At 38.6% G+C, this 13,016-nt stretch overlaps 1 protein-coding gene across 4 annotated transcripts in view; it reads right to left on the bottom strand.

Moving 5' to 3' along the window:
- APC (APC regulator of Wnt signaling pathway) overlaps positions 1-10,727 on the bottom strand; it is an 87,410-nt gene extending 76,683 nt beyond the window's left edge. For all 4 annotated transcript variants that reach the window (XM_015849416.3, XM_085528358.1, XM_085528356.1 and 1 more), the window contains exon 1: positions 10,332-10,727. The gene's annotated coding sequence lies outside the window, so the exon portion shown is untranslated. The remainder of the gene's footprint in view (positions 1-10,331) is intronic.
- Between the last annotated feature and the right edge of the window lie 2,289 nt (positions 10,728-13,016).

The raw sequence follows: 13,016 nt of genomic DNA, 5'->3' as shown, positions 1-13,016 counted from the left end.
GACTGGAATAATGCCTCTAAGGATACGAGGTTTGCCTAACACTGGTTAATTCTGAGATCCCTGCAATAATTATAAAATAATTTGAAACATACAGAGCAGAAGCAAGAATGATAAAAAGCACTATCCATGTATGTTTATTGTACCATTGGTAATGAACATGAATTGAATAAAATTCTTCAAGCAGTGGAGGTGTAGGCGAACTGCCTGCATGAACCATTGTCTTTGCAAAGAACAACCAACACTTGCAAGTCACAAGTCAGAAGTGAAGCAGCGAAAACCTCAGTAAACAAAGAACAAATTTGTGTGTTCCTATGCAGAACAGTTGACTTTAAAGGAAAGAATATAACAGCAGAAAGTTAATGCAAAGCTAGTCATTGTAACCAACATGCCAAAGGCAGATGCTTTTCCAATATTCTTCTAAAAAGTTAGACAGAACTTTGTAAACCATGCAAGTAATCTTAAAAATAATCAGCATAGCAAATTACCACCATGCTTTGCTGTCAACTATCTTCAAGTCTTCCTCGGTGCACACACTACCACACAGACTCTTCGCTACCTTTGTACCATTGAAGGCCCTATTTCATTAGTAAAGAAAAGATCTGGACATCTTGCTTACAATAAAATTAAGAGAGAGACTTGGAATAGTATAAAGACAGTCATGCACTTTTTCATGCAAATAAAGCAATACACAAATCCACTGGTTTTAGAGGAAGACAAGGTCTCTTTCTCTATTCAATTCATTCTTTTCAGCTTCTAGCACTTGAAACATTTTTTGGAAAAGGCTTTATGAATCAAGTCTAGTTCTCAAGGTCTTAACAAAGACATTTAGACATTTAATTAACAAGCCATCACTTAGACTGGCATCTAAATCTTTTGTCAGAGACCTAATTCCATGCCAATTCAAACATCCTATTAGTCTTGTATTAACTAACTAGAACCCTCATAATATTCTGGCTACTGGATAGCACTTGCATATATTAGCACAATAGTGAGCAAAGTCTAACTGAATGCAAGGACAGATTTACTGTGTACACAGTAAATTTTAAAGGTTATTTCTAACATCCTAAAACAATATAATAACCACTTTTATTTATGAGCTGGTACTCAGGCATACTCTGTGTATCCTGGTGACCGGAAAGCAATCAGAATGACACCCAAGTGAAAACAAGATGTGATTCAATTAGAGCTGTTTTGCTGATTCCAAACTGAGTTCCAGATCCTCAAAGTTCCTGGAGCTGATGCTGAACAAAATTTAGAGACTTACACAAGTGAATTTAGCACCACTATTCTATTTTGACATTACTATCCTAAGTCATAGTCAGAACACGGAATTTAAACTGATTAATATACATGACAATACATACAAAGAGATAACCTATATTTGGAACCAAAGGATAAAATGCAATAGCTGATATCTTTTTGAGCCTTCATTTCTAATTAAGACCTATGATTTCCACAGAAATCACAGTAGCAAAATCCAAAATGTAGAAAGTGTAAGAGCAAGGGGCAGGAACTCCTGATTTCTATTGTTGTAATTCTGGAAATTGTAACTTCACAGAAGTTCTAATCACCACTCTACTTGACTGGGCTAGAATGTTCCATGAAGGGGTCATATTTGAACAGTTTAGACACTAGGGAACAAAATCCCAACATATTAATTCTACTGAAAGAGGAGAGAATATGAAGACTGACAAAAAAAGCCAATTCAGTTTCGTGTTAAAAGTAACAATACAGAAGGAATGTGGTCATTCTGTTAGCCTCAGAACCTCACTTATCTCAGCACTACATACTGACATTGCCTTTTTGGTAATATTAAGTGCCAAATGGTGCCAATAATTTTGTCACTACAAGCACTCCTACTTCAAAACTGTAGATGAGGCTATTGATGCCAAAAGTAACTACAGTTTTCTTTTCTGTAGTCTAGATTATCATATATTGCACTTGCCAGCAGCCAACAGTTTTTCCAAACTCATTTCACATCCAAGTCTCTCATGATTAATACAAATTAAGATGACTTTGCATGAGCCTCTGGTTTGCAAATTCTGTGAGGAACAGCTTAGAAAGAGCAGAGATTTTGAACACAGAACTTTTTGCACAGTAAGAAGCTGAAAAAAAAAATCTCTGTGAGAACACAAGCATTTAATTCCAAAATCTCCATTATTCTAGGTATTTACAGTGTTTCCTTTGTGGAATGCCTAATTGAAATACTTACACCTGTTTCTTCCTCACACTTTAAAAAAAAAAGTTGTAGTTCAAAACAACATTAGCCTTGTACACTTCCTAATACAGTATCGAACAACCACATGTAGCCCTTTGACTTACATGCTTTATGCATCATAAATGGAAATTTTCTATTTCAGACTCCAAAGTCAGATTAAAGAATTCCTCCCTGAAGCCAGCAATAAGTTGGATGAGGATTACCGTAGAATTCACAGGATATACATTTCTCATTAGGAATAGCTGTTAACTTTTCTATCTCATGAAAAATGAAGTGCCTATCTAGTCGATGCCTTCACTGAATAGCTAGAAGATGAAATAAGCAACATATTCACTAAAATAAGTAGACTGCAACATGATACAACAAAGATGAAATCATACGCTAGATCATGTAGGATATACTTTTTTTCTGAATAGGCAACAATACTGTGAAGACCATCACTTCCTCCAGCCTTTACAAAGCATTAAGACTTCTGACAATATTTCAAAGCTTTGGAACTAGAACTCAGCATTTTTATTTTATTTTTTACATGCAATTAGAAAGGGGGAAGAAGTGTTTTCAACTACATCGTCCAAAACGCATCTGACATTAGATGCATTTATTTTGAAAATACCTAACTACAGAAAAAAAATTAGTTTGACTAGCACAGATTGACAATGGCAGTATTACACTAAGATGTCAGCAACTTGAAACAAAGTGGAAGTTCTTCCCAAGTCTCACATTTGAGCCTAAGTCTATATGGACTGCACTATTGTGATCTGTCTCTATAATCACTGAATCACAGACTGGCTTGATGGAAAGGAACTCAGACATTACCTAGTTCCAACTCTTCTGCAATAGGCAGAGTTGCCAACCACTGGATCAGGCACTAGCTCCAACTGCTCAGTCCCATTCAGCCTGGTCTCAAACATCTCCAGCGTTGGGGCATCCACCGCTTCTCTTGGCAGCCTGTTCCAGTACCTCGCAGCACTCTGGGTGAAAAGCGTCCCTGATATTTAATCTAAATCTCCCATATTTCAGTTTAAAGCTGTCTGTCCTCCTCCACTATCACGGCGTAAAAAAAAATTGACTTCCTTCCTGTATTTCCTTTAAATATTGGAATTCCACAGTGATGCCTCCCCAGAGCCTCCATTCTCCAGACTTCCAGACTGAAGAAGCCCAGCTCCCTCAGTCTGTCTTCACGAGAGATTTGCTCCAGTACTCTGATCATCCTCGTGGCCCTCATAAGGACCCACTCAAAGAGCTCTACATTTTTCTCATGCGGAGGCCCCTGCCCAAGTAAATTCAGGCAATTTCATCAGACACTAGACACATACAATACAACTTAGTAAGAAAATGAAATTATTTGATCAAACTATTTTGCTTTGTCTTCTAAAGGTAAGACCTGATTCACAGTCTGAAGAATCTCACCCTATTAAAAAAAATACACGAAGCAATAAAGGTAACTTTTGATGAAAGAAGGTCCATTTAACTCATCTGGAGCTTAGAAAAAATAAATGATTCTGCTTTCTAACAGAACATTTGCAAATACTTCATGACAGCAAGGAATGAAATGAACTATTTAATAAATTAGGCAATTCTGATTCCATTTTTTTTTTTTAATAGAGAAACATTTTTAACATTTGAACTATCAGTGATAATTGAATGTTTCAGTGTTTCCATTATCATTTAAATTGAAGTTATTATAAAACACTATCTGGAGTCTTGATCACTACAGCAACTATTACAGTAACAAGTAAAACAATGGATTCTTACATAACTTAATTCCAGTTCCATTGAGTAAATATCAACATGATAAATTTATTTCCCAGGATATTCTTCACACGTTCTCAAACATACCCAAAGAAAGTTACAAGAACGTGTAGGTACACACTAGGGCATCCTAGAATTTGCATGTATCTTGTCAGTAATTTATATACAAAACAAACAGTTGATAAGGCTGAGGTAAAAAGATTACTATATTCCTGCACAGAGAATCTATATACACACAAAAAGAGACATTTCATTATGTAGTTCTAACACAATAGCACATACTACTGCTCCTTAAGCTGTGCAACTTGTTCTTTGTGTCTATGCTGTGAAGTAGTAGTAACTAAAACTTAACCTGATCCTCTCCTCACATAAAAGCACTAAAATACAGGTACGGTTGTTGACTCACCTGAGCTTTTCAGTGCACCTGTTCTGTAGCACATTCCTCAGTCCCTTAGTTCTAAGACATAACTGCTCTTACCATCAACAGTTTTCCCTATAATCTCCTTCATATACAGGCAAAACTGACATAAAAATATTAGTCACAAACTGCACAAACTTGACAAATCCATTCTGAGTATAAAGCTGCAAGATAAGACATGATAATCAAGAACTTTATACCCACAATGCTGCTCTAGCAGCTACTTAAAACAAACATGAGTACCATCATTGCAATTGTTGAATTACGAAGAAGAAAAAAACATTCTAATAGAGAAAGCCAAAGGTCATTGAAAAGTGTTTATAACAAACTGTTGCAAAAATCCCAGCTCTGCAACAATAAAAATATTTCACTACATGCTGAGCTGCATTTCTTTTTCTTTTTCTTTCTTTCTTTTTTTTTTTTTAAATATCCCTGGACTTTTAGGAAATAATTACAACACAAACTCAATCTCTCTAGTTTCATGCAATGTGAAGAGACAGGAATAATTCCATTGTCATAACATTTTGTTTCCATCAGAATGGTGCTTCTGCAAGGATAATTAAAGTAGCAACATGGGTAAATGGAGCAGCAGAGTTCTGAGTCCAAGTATGAAGTCTGTGTTCAGGCTTACCGTACTTTTGTCAAACAAAATGTAAATAAATAAAAGCCTGATGAGTAATTTTGACTAAGGCTACAAGAACACTCAAGATTACAACACAGTAATTTTCATTTTTTATTTTCACTAACATGTTTGAATCCCATTTGCTATATTTTTATTCAGACTAAGACTTCTCCATATTCCCACAAAGCAGTAAAGAAAAGTGCTACCATACAAGAAATCATGTATCAAGAGGCAAACAAAAAACAGAACAGGAATCCACTTCAGTGCAGACAGTGACAGCTGTAAGTCTTATTCTGACATGCTTACTTAGAGATTCTAGTAATTTTATTAGACAGAAGTCACCACATTACTGAAACAGGGAGCTTCCCATATAAATGCAAGCTCTAGTAAAAACTGCTAGCAAAACAAGCCAGAGGGAATTGGGGGCAATATTTCTCATTTTTCAACTGAGTTTCAATTAAAAAAGCTGAAATTCTTACTCCAAAAAATAGCTGCAAAACACAATCAGCTCATAAAACAATATAAAACTTCCAGCTAAAGCTTGCTGTGTAAGAACAATGAGTAAGAACAGGCACATCTAAGGAATACAGTTGAGTTTCTGTACAAATTTTACGTATGTTAACTTGGAATTTTTCTGTATATATAAGGTATGCAAACACCTTGCATATATAACATGACCACTTAAGAATAGTACTGCATAGCTCAAAACAGTTTATCAGCTGATGCCCTCTAAGAACAGCAGCAGTATGGGATCTCCGTAGCAAGTGTTTTAAAGAGGAAAAGCTCATGTGATCCTGAAAACCTTTCTCAGCTAATAAAAGGAGAGCTAAGTCACACAATTCATCCATTCATTTCTTTTCACTCCTGTTACACAACAATGAGAAGTCCTAGATTTCTTCCAGTTCTCTCAACATGCCAGTTCCTACAAGAAGGCCCATCTATTAACAGGCAAATTCAGTTTTGCAAATCTCAGCACCTTGCCGAATCTATTTAAAGCAACTAACACTTACAGCGTAAACTGCATAAATAAGCTTTTCATTTGTATCAAATTCCCAGAACAAGTGTGCAACTTGCAAGAAAAAATATCTCACAAACTGTCTTAAGTGATGCTTTACTGTCTCAGAGGAGTTCTACTACAGACTAAGAATAAAAACTTCACACTTTCTGAAGAAGTTACAGTGTTAAAAGGGACACCGTTACTCATCTGACAAAAGCCTAAATAATTTTTATTCTGAATTACAAATAAGGTTTTTTCTTCTATCAATTTGTGACTCAAGTGCATCCAAGAAAAACAACACTACCTTTCATACACCTCAAAATTCTATCTGTGCCCAAAATCTTCATTATTTATCCTACCATTTCCATCAAAAAATCGAAATACTTTCTGGTCGAGTGCAACCAATTCAAAAGATACTCTCATTTAATTTCACTTCTCACCTTCTGAAAATCAGCACGGAGGTAAAGGGAAAATGAAGGCTCTCCACACTCAAGAACGTTCACGCTTCCAAAATTTCTCATTTCTCCTAGCTAATATTTAAACAATAACAAATGAAAATATTCACAGAATCCTACTAATCTTCAGTGACCCATTCGAATTGTTACATACTAGGCTGGCAATCATGGCAAGCAAGCATTAGCACTGATGTTAAAGACGGGGAGACAGTGAAACCTAACCTTATTTTTTTTTCCAACTGAAAAATACTATCCCCACTAAACATCAGAGGTCTATATTTTTCAGTATTTACTGCCTGATAACTTCATTCTCCAATTACACTGATACAGAAGTTACAAGCTTTTAATTAAAACTGAATCACAATCAACCAGCAAGCAAAATTCAACAACAGCACACAAGCTCTTTTAACACTGTCCTAACAAACACAAGTTGTAGTCATAACTGAAGTTAATCAGAATCAAATTCTAACAGAATTAAGTATTAGATCATTAGAAGGAGAGTATGTGAAACGGGAATCAAAGCTAAGAGCATATCTAGTACAACTGACAGTGAGTGGATGGTGAAAATAACATGAATCTGAACAGCAAATTACTGGAAGACCTATCTGAAAATTAGTTACAACTTCTGGATTCCATTTCCAAGCTAAATACTTGCATACTCGCTTTCATGTTGCATTTTTATACTTACAGAGGATATTTCATTGAAAGCTAAACTCATAAAATAATCCTAGGATAGACCTCTTCCCCTCTCACATCATTCCAACAACCTCAGTGAAACATGAAAGGTTAGTGGTGCACATTATTCTCACCAAGTTATTTACCTACATAATTTCGATACACTCATCCATTGCTTACTCATTATACAAGTTACTAGAAAGGATACTGTGAAAACATGATAATCTGATACAAAGAAAAAATACATTGCTTTCTATTGTTCAAACAGCAATTCAAATATAAGGCCTAACCACAACAAAAAACTGAACCTCACATTAAGTTTCAGATGGAGTGAGGACAAAATTAATGGACTTCCACTGCATAATGCTATGGAATAACTTCTGTAGTTTACTTTGCAAGGTGAAATTATGAGATTCACACCACCCCTAAATCAGTGCTATGCTTTCACATGCCATTCCTGGTATTTCAGAACTTCCTACCATAAAATATTTCTAAAAGTGAGGCTTGCTAAAAGCAATTAATTTAACAATAATACTGATTTAAATTGAGTATCTAAAGCTTTGCACTCTGTGGCAGAGCACGTTGCTGATGGCAATGCAGTTTGATAATCTAAGAAACAGCAACTGTGACAATAGTTACTTGACAATATTTTGTGCAACAGATGCTCGTGCATCCAAACTGAATATACTTAAGCATGCACTTCATTGCATTTCTTAAGGCATGTTTTTATTCTCAATAGTATTTACTACTGCAATATTTAGAAATAAAATCATCAAGTATATTAACATTTGGATTTCCACAGTTCTGTCTTGTTTCTTTCATTATACCATTAAGTATAAAAACTTTTACCAAATAATCCATCTATGATTTCTTCTGGAATGCAATGCATTCAAGAAGCCCAAGTACTCACTACAGCAACATCTTTTTTTCTCATGGCAGAACTATGCTATACTTTTCATCATAAACATGGGAAAAGAAACATCAAGAAATTTAAAACCATGGTCTTAAGCAATGTGGGTGTGCCAAAATGCCAAAAAAAAAAAAGTCAGGATTCTGAGCTTTGGAAAAGCAAAACTCTGTTAAAGGAATTACTGGATGACATTCCCTGAGAAGCTGTCCTTAGAGACAAAACAACAAAGCAGAGCAGGCAACTCTTTAAGGATACCTTTATGAACAAATAAAAGCTCCCCATCTCCCACGTATAGGAAACCAAGCAGGAGAGGAAGGAAACTGTCATGTCTAAGGAAAGACCAGCTGGTCAAATTGAAGGAACATAAGTAGTGGAAGCAGGGATGAGTGGCCTGGGAAGAGGTGTGAAAAATAGAAAGGGATTCTACAGGTGGATCAAAAAATAAATGCTAAGGAGATTGTACCCCTCTGATAAATTGAGAAGGGACAAAGGACAACAAGAGTCATAGAGAAGGCTGAGGAACTCTGCAGGTTCTTTGCCTCAGTCTTCACTGTCAGTCACACACTTCACACATCTCCAACCACTGAACAGCAAAGGTTAGGGGAGGAAAAACCCTTCCCCACTGTAACAGAAGAGCAAGTTTGTAACCACCTTATGAGACTAAATGTGTACAAGTCTATGGAGCCAGACTGCACTGTCCCAGGGTCCTGAAGGAACTGGATGGCATTGCCAAGTCCCCACGGCAAGGGACTGAGACTGGGTGGTCTTGAAGGTGCCTTCCAGTCCAAGCCATTCTATGACTTCGATCTCACAGCATTGACTGTAAGATGACTAATGATTCTTATGTATTCAGAACCAGCACGGAGACAAATTTCTTCAAATCCAGTTTAAAAATAGAAGATTAAAGCACCTGAATAGGAAAAGTTCTTCTCTTTCAATTAATTATCTAATTTTACTTGACTCTTACAAAAACTTTAAGTTACAACCACTTGTTAAAAAAAGCTTTCAAACTAGTGCTTCTCCACTGGAAAACCGAAAAAACAAACCAAAAACAAACCATCTCTTGTTCACTTAGTAGCTGGAAAAGGTACTTATGTGGAATCCGCCTCTATAAAGTTTTAGTTTTTGAGGAGTTGATTTTCCAGGACAGCCTTACCAAAATGCTTGTCTTCACAGTTTACAAGTCACTGCTATCACACTGTTCATAATTATTAAGGGGGGCAGGACAAAAGCAAACAGATCATTACACAGTTGAGTAAATTTGCATCTCTACTTATCTATTACCCTGTAGTTACACTGTGAAGCTGACATTTACTCAAATCTGAATTGTTTGTCTCCACATTCAAAAACTTCTGAAACTACAGAATGTGTTTAGAATGTTTCTGTTAGAATACAGAAAGGTTAGAATGACTTCAGTAACTACGGTTTAGTCACACCTGAACAGACCCACCTCTCACCTACAAGTCTCTTCACATCTTGTTAAGAAAGGATGAAACTGAAAAAGCCCCCACACACCAAATGGTTTGGGATGGAAAAGACAGTGAAGCCCATCCAGCTCCAACTCCATGCTGTGGTCGGGGATGCCACTCAATAGATCAGTCTGCCCAGGGCCTCATCCAAGCCAGCTCTGAAAGCCTACAGGGGTGGGATATCCCCAGCCTCTCTAGGCAGCCTGTTCCAGGGCCTCACCATTCTTCAAGTAAGTAGTTTCCTCGTAAAATCTAACAAATGCTTTCCCTTTAAGGTTAAGGTTTAAAACCTTCATTCCTCGTCCTATCTGTCCATCTAAAAAGTCAGTCTTCATCCTGTTTGTAAGCTTCCCTCAAGTACTGGAAGGCCACAGGGAGGTCTCCCTGGAGCCTTCTCTTTGAAGTCAGACCAACCTAACAACTAGAGAAAGGTTTTTGCAGATTAAGGACTTCAAATCTTTCCAAGAAAGAGAGCTTATGGGCTCTTCCCCAGAACTAGTCAGTGGGTCTTGCTACCATTGCCTTCCTATTCCAGCAGCAAGACTCTGAATACTTTGGGGCAGAGTCTTGAGTCCAAAACCAAGAAGTGAAGTCACATCACACAACACTGCCGCCACTAACAACTTTGTTGCGTGACCGACAATCCACGACCAGACTTTTGAGTGCGAGAGGGACAACATCTAAGGGAGGCAGCAGGGGCGGCCCAGCTGGGCCACAAGCAAACAGCAGGAGGGGACGCGCGCCCTGGGGACGATCCTAGCAGCACTGTGGGTGCGGGGTGGTAGCGCTGCGGCCCATGGCAGCTCGGTACTCACCTGTCTGCCTCGCTCCGCCCGCCCGGCAGCGCCGCCGCGGCTCCTCGACGCGTCCCGCCGCGGCCCCACGGAGCGGACCCCCACGGGCGGCCTGAAGCGGCGGCCGAAGGGCGCGCATACGCGGGGCGGGCTCGGCGACCGCTCCCCTCTTCACCGGCGAGGGCCGGTCCCTGCCCCGTCTCCCCAGTTCCACATTCCTGCGGCGACCTACGGGCGGCCCCAGCTTTCTTCCCAAGCGCTGCACGGACCCAGCCCCCACAGGGCAGCTGTCTCCGTTGGGCGCGGGGCCCGCAGCCCCAGCTCGCAGCCGCCCGCCTCACTCGCTCCCCGGGACTGCACTCCTCGCCGCCATCTCGCCCGAGGGGAGAAGGCACCGCGCAGGCTCAGACCACGAAATCCCAGCTGCGGCAGCGACTCGCATGCGCGAAGGCGGGAGAGCACCCGCCCCCTCCGGACGGCACGCACCTGCCGGGGGCGCGGCCGGCAGCGGGCGGGGCTGAGGGAAACAACCAGGGAGGGGCTGTGTCCTACCAGCACCAGCCTGACGGTCTCCCATCCATCCAGTGCTGGTATTCAAGCAGCAGCTGCAGTGCTTCTGCTCTTACAGCTCCTCCCTGGACCCTGTGGCTGAGCACCTGCTGGATTGCTAGTGAAGAAATAAACTTTGCCTTCTACACCCTCTGCCTCCACGAAAGGGAGAGCAAGTGACTGTGTCAAACTCCTGAGTTAATCTGTTTCATACGGGATAAAGAAGAACAAGAGAAGTGAAAAGCAACAACTAGTTATGATTCTCAAGAGATCTGTCTGTAGCTGCTCTAAATGGTTCCATAAGGAAGCATACGCTATCAGAAATCAGCAGGAATTTGCCCTAGCTGTGACCTCTCCTTTCCCTCCTATCCCTTCTGTGCTGCTGCCTTTGTCCTTTCTAGAAGTAAACATGGGATTTGCCTGTGTGCTTGCTGCTGAAAGAAATGTAAATCATATACCATAGTAACATAAGAATAGCAAACTTGAACACATTTCTTAACTTAGCTTTTGGAATGGTCTGCTTTCTCATCTTTTCAGCTTGCCAGCCAGTCACTCTTCTAAAGACTATAAGTAGAATCATGGTCTTCCCACTCTGAACAGGAAATAATTTCTCACAGTTTGCATTTTGCTGTTCTGTGGATTGAGCTGGCAACTTCAGGAGCTGCTTTGGCAACATTTACCTTTCAGAATGAAGGCCAACCCACAGGACCTTCATCAAGTAAAACTTCAGTAAGAACCATTCAGGCTATTATTTTACAGATCTTTCTTTGTTCAAGGATTGCCATTGTAAAAGCAAATGAACCTTAACAGATAGAAATTCCTTTTAAAACTATTATTATTTTTTAATATATGGTTTGAGTACTTTATAACCCAGTTTTAAAATGTCACCAATAATAGACTTAGTCTTGTGCCACACTACAGTAGGTAGTTAGCTGCAGTGAACAGAAAGTAATATGAAAGCAAAAAGCCACAGTACTGTATGCCTAGAATTCCAAAGTATAAACAATGAGCAAACAAACAACAACAAAAAGGATTTTTTCAGTAAAAATAGTTCTAAACCTGGGACATTCTGTAACTTAGGAATCCTAAAGCTGTATCTATAATTTTAAAGATTATACATGTATACACACACATATATATGATTTTTCTATTGGTCAATCGCTTGGAGCAGTGAGGTATTCTAAGAAGTGCTGGTAGTTTTTCTGGTTGACATTAAGGTCCACAGATTTAAAGCAAGGGAAAAAAAGAATAGACTAGACATTAGTGTTAGAACTGAGATCCCATGTTAAGGTTACAGGATTAAAAATAGAAATGTCCACTTAAACCCAAATAATATTTTAGTATCATAGCATTAATTTTATCCTGTCAGTGTGAAGGAAAGTGACAGCACAAGATAGATTCCTGTGCTCAAACTGAAGCGGGAAAGAATATGAAAGATGAGGGTACTTGAATATTTATGAAAAATGGCTTTGAGTTTACTCCAGAAGATGAGTCACAGAGTTATGCTCAAGTCCAGACAACAGAAGAGGTCTGGGCTTGCACACAAAATCTTCACCTTTTTAAGATATAAATATATATATATTTCATTTTTTAAGTCAACTGTTCGCATACTTAAAATTGTTACTAGCCTGAAAAGGTAGAAAGAGCTCATAAAGATCAAATTCAGTTCATGTGCTTGACCTACTCAATTCTATAAGCCTAGAAAATTTTGAAATAGCACTTGCTTCACAATAAGAGGAGGAAGCAACTATAGTAGCCAAAGGAAGCTCTGCAGGAGAGTTGTAGTTGAAGTTATCTGAACTGCCACAGCTACAGAAGTTAAGGGCACAAACAACAGAATTTTGAAGGAAATTAGGATATAATCTTCTTATCTAAAATGTGATCAATAAAAGAATTACACATAGTTTACACAATTAACAGCATATTAACAAAAATTTAAGACTGGCAGCCATCAGCATGCTGACATTTCAGCACAGAACAAATAGTAGTGTTAACTGGTTTGCACAGTAGATACTAAAACGCTAAAAGTGTTTTATAGAATATGATGTTATATGTTGAAATCTTCATATTTCATTTCATCGTGTTTGTTCTCCATTACATACTGTAATAATTCAATTTTAAGCCTTAATTTCTGTGAAATTTGAGAAAAAAAATAGT

Source organism: Coturnix japonica, chromosome Z, assembly GCF_054131305.1.
Source record: "Coturnix japonica strain WE chromosome Z, WE-NBRP24, whole genome shotgun sequence".
NCBI classification, from domain to species: Eukaryota; Metazoa; Chordata; class Aves; order Galliformes; family Phasianidae; genus Coturnix; species Coturnix japonica.
Note: the sequence above shows the minus strand (reverse complement) of the source record. Positions and strands in the feature narration are given on the sequence as shown.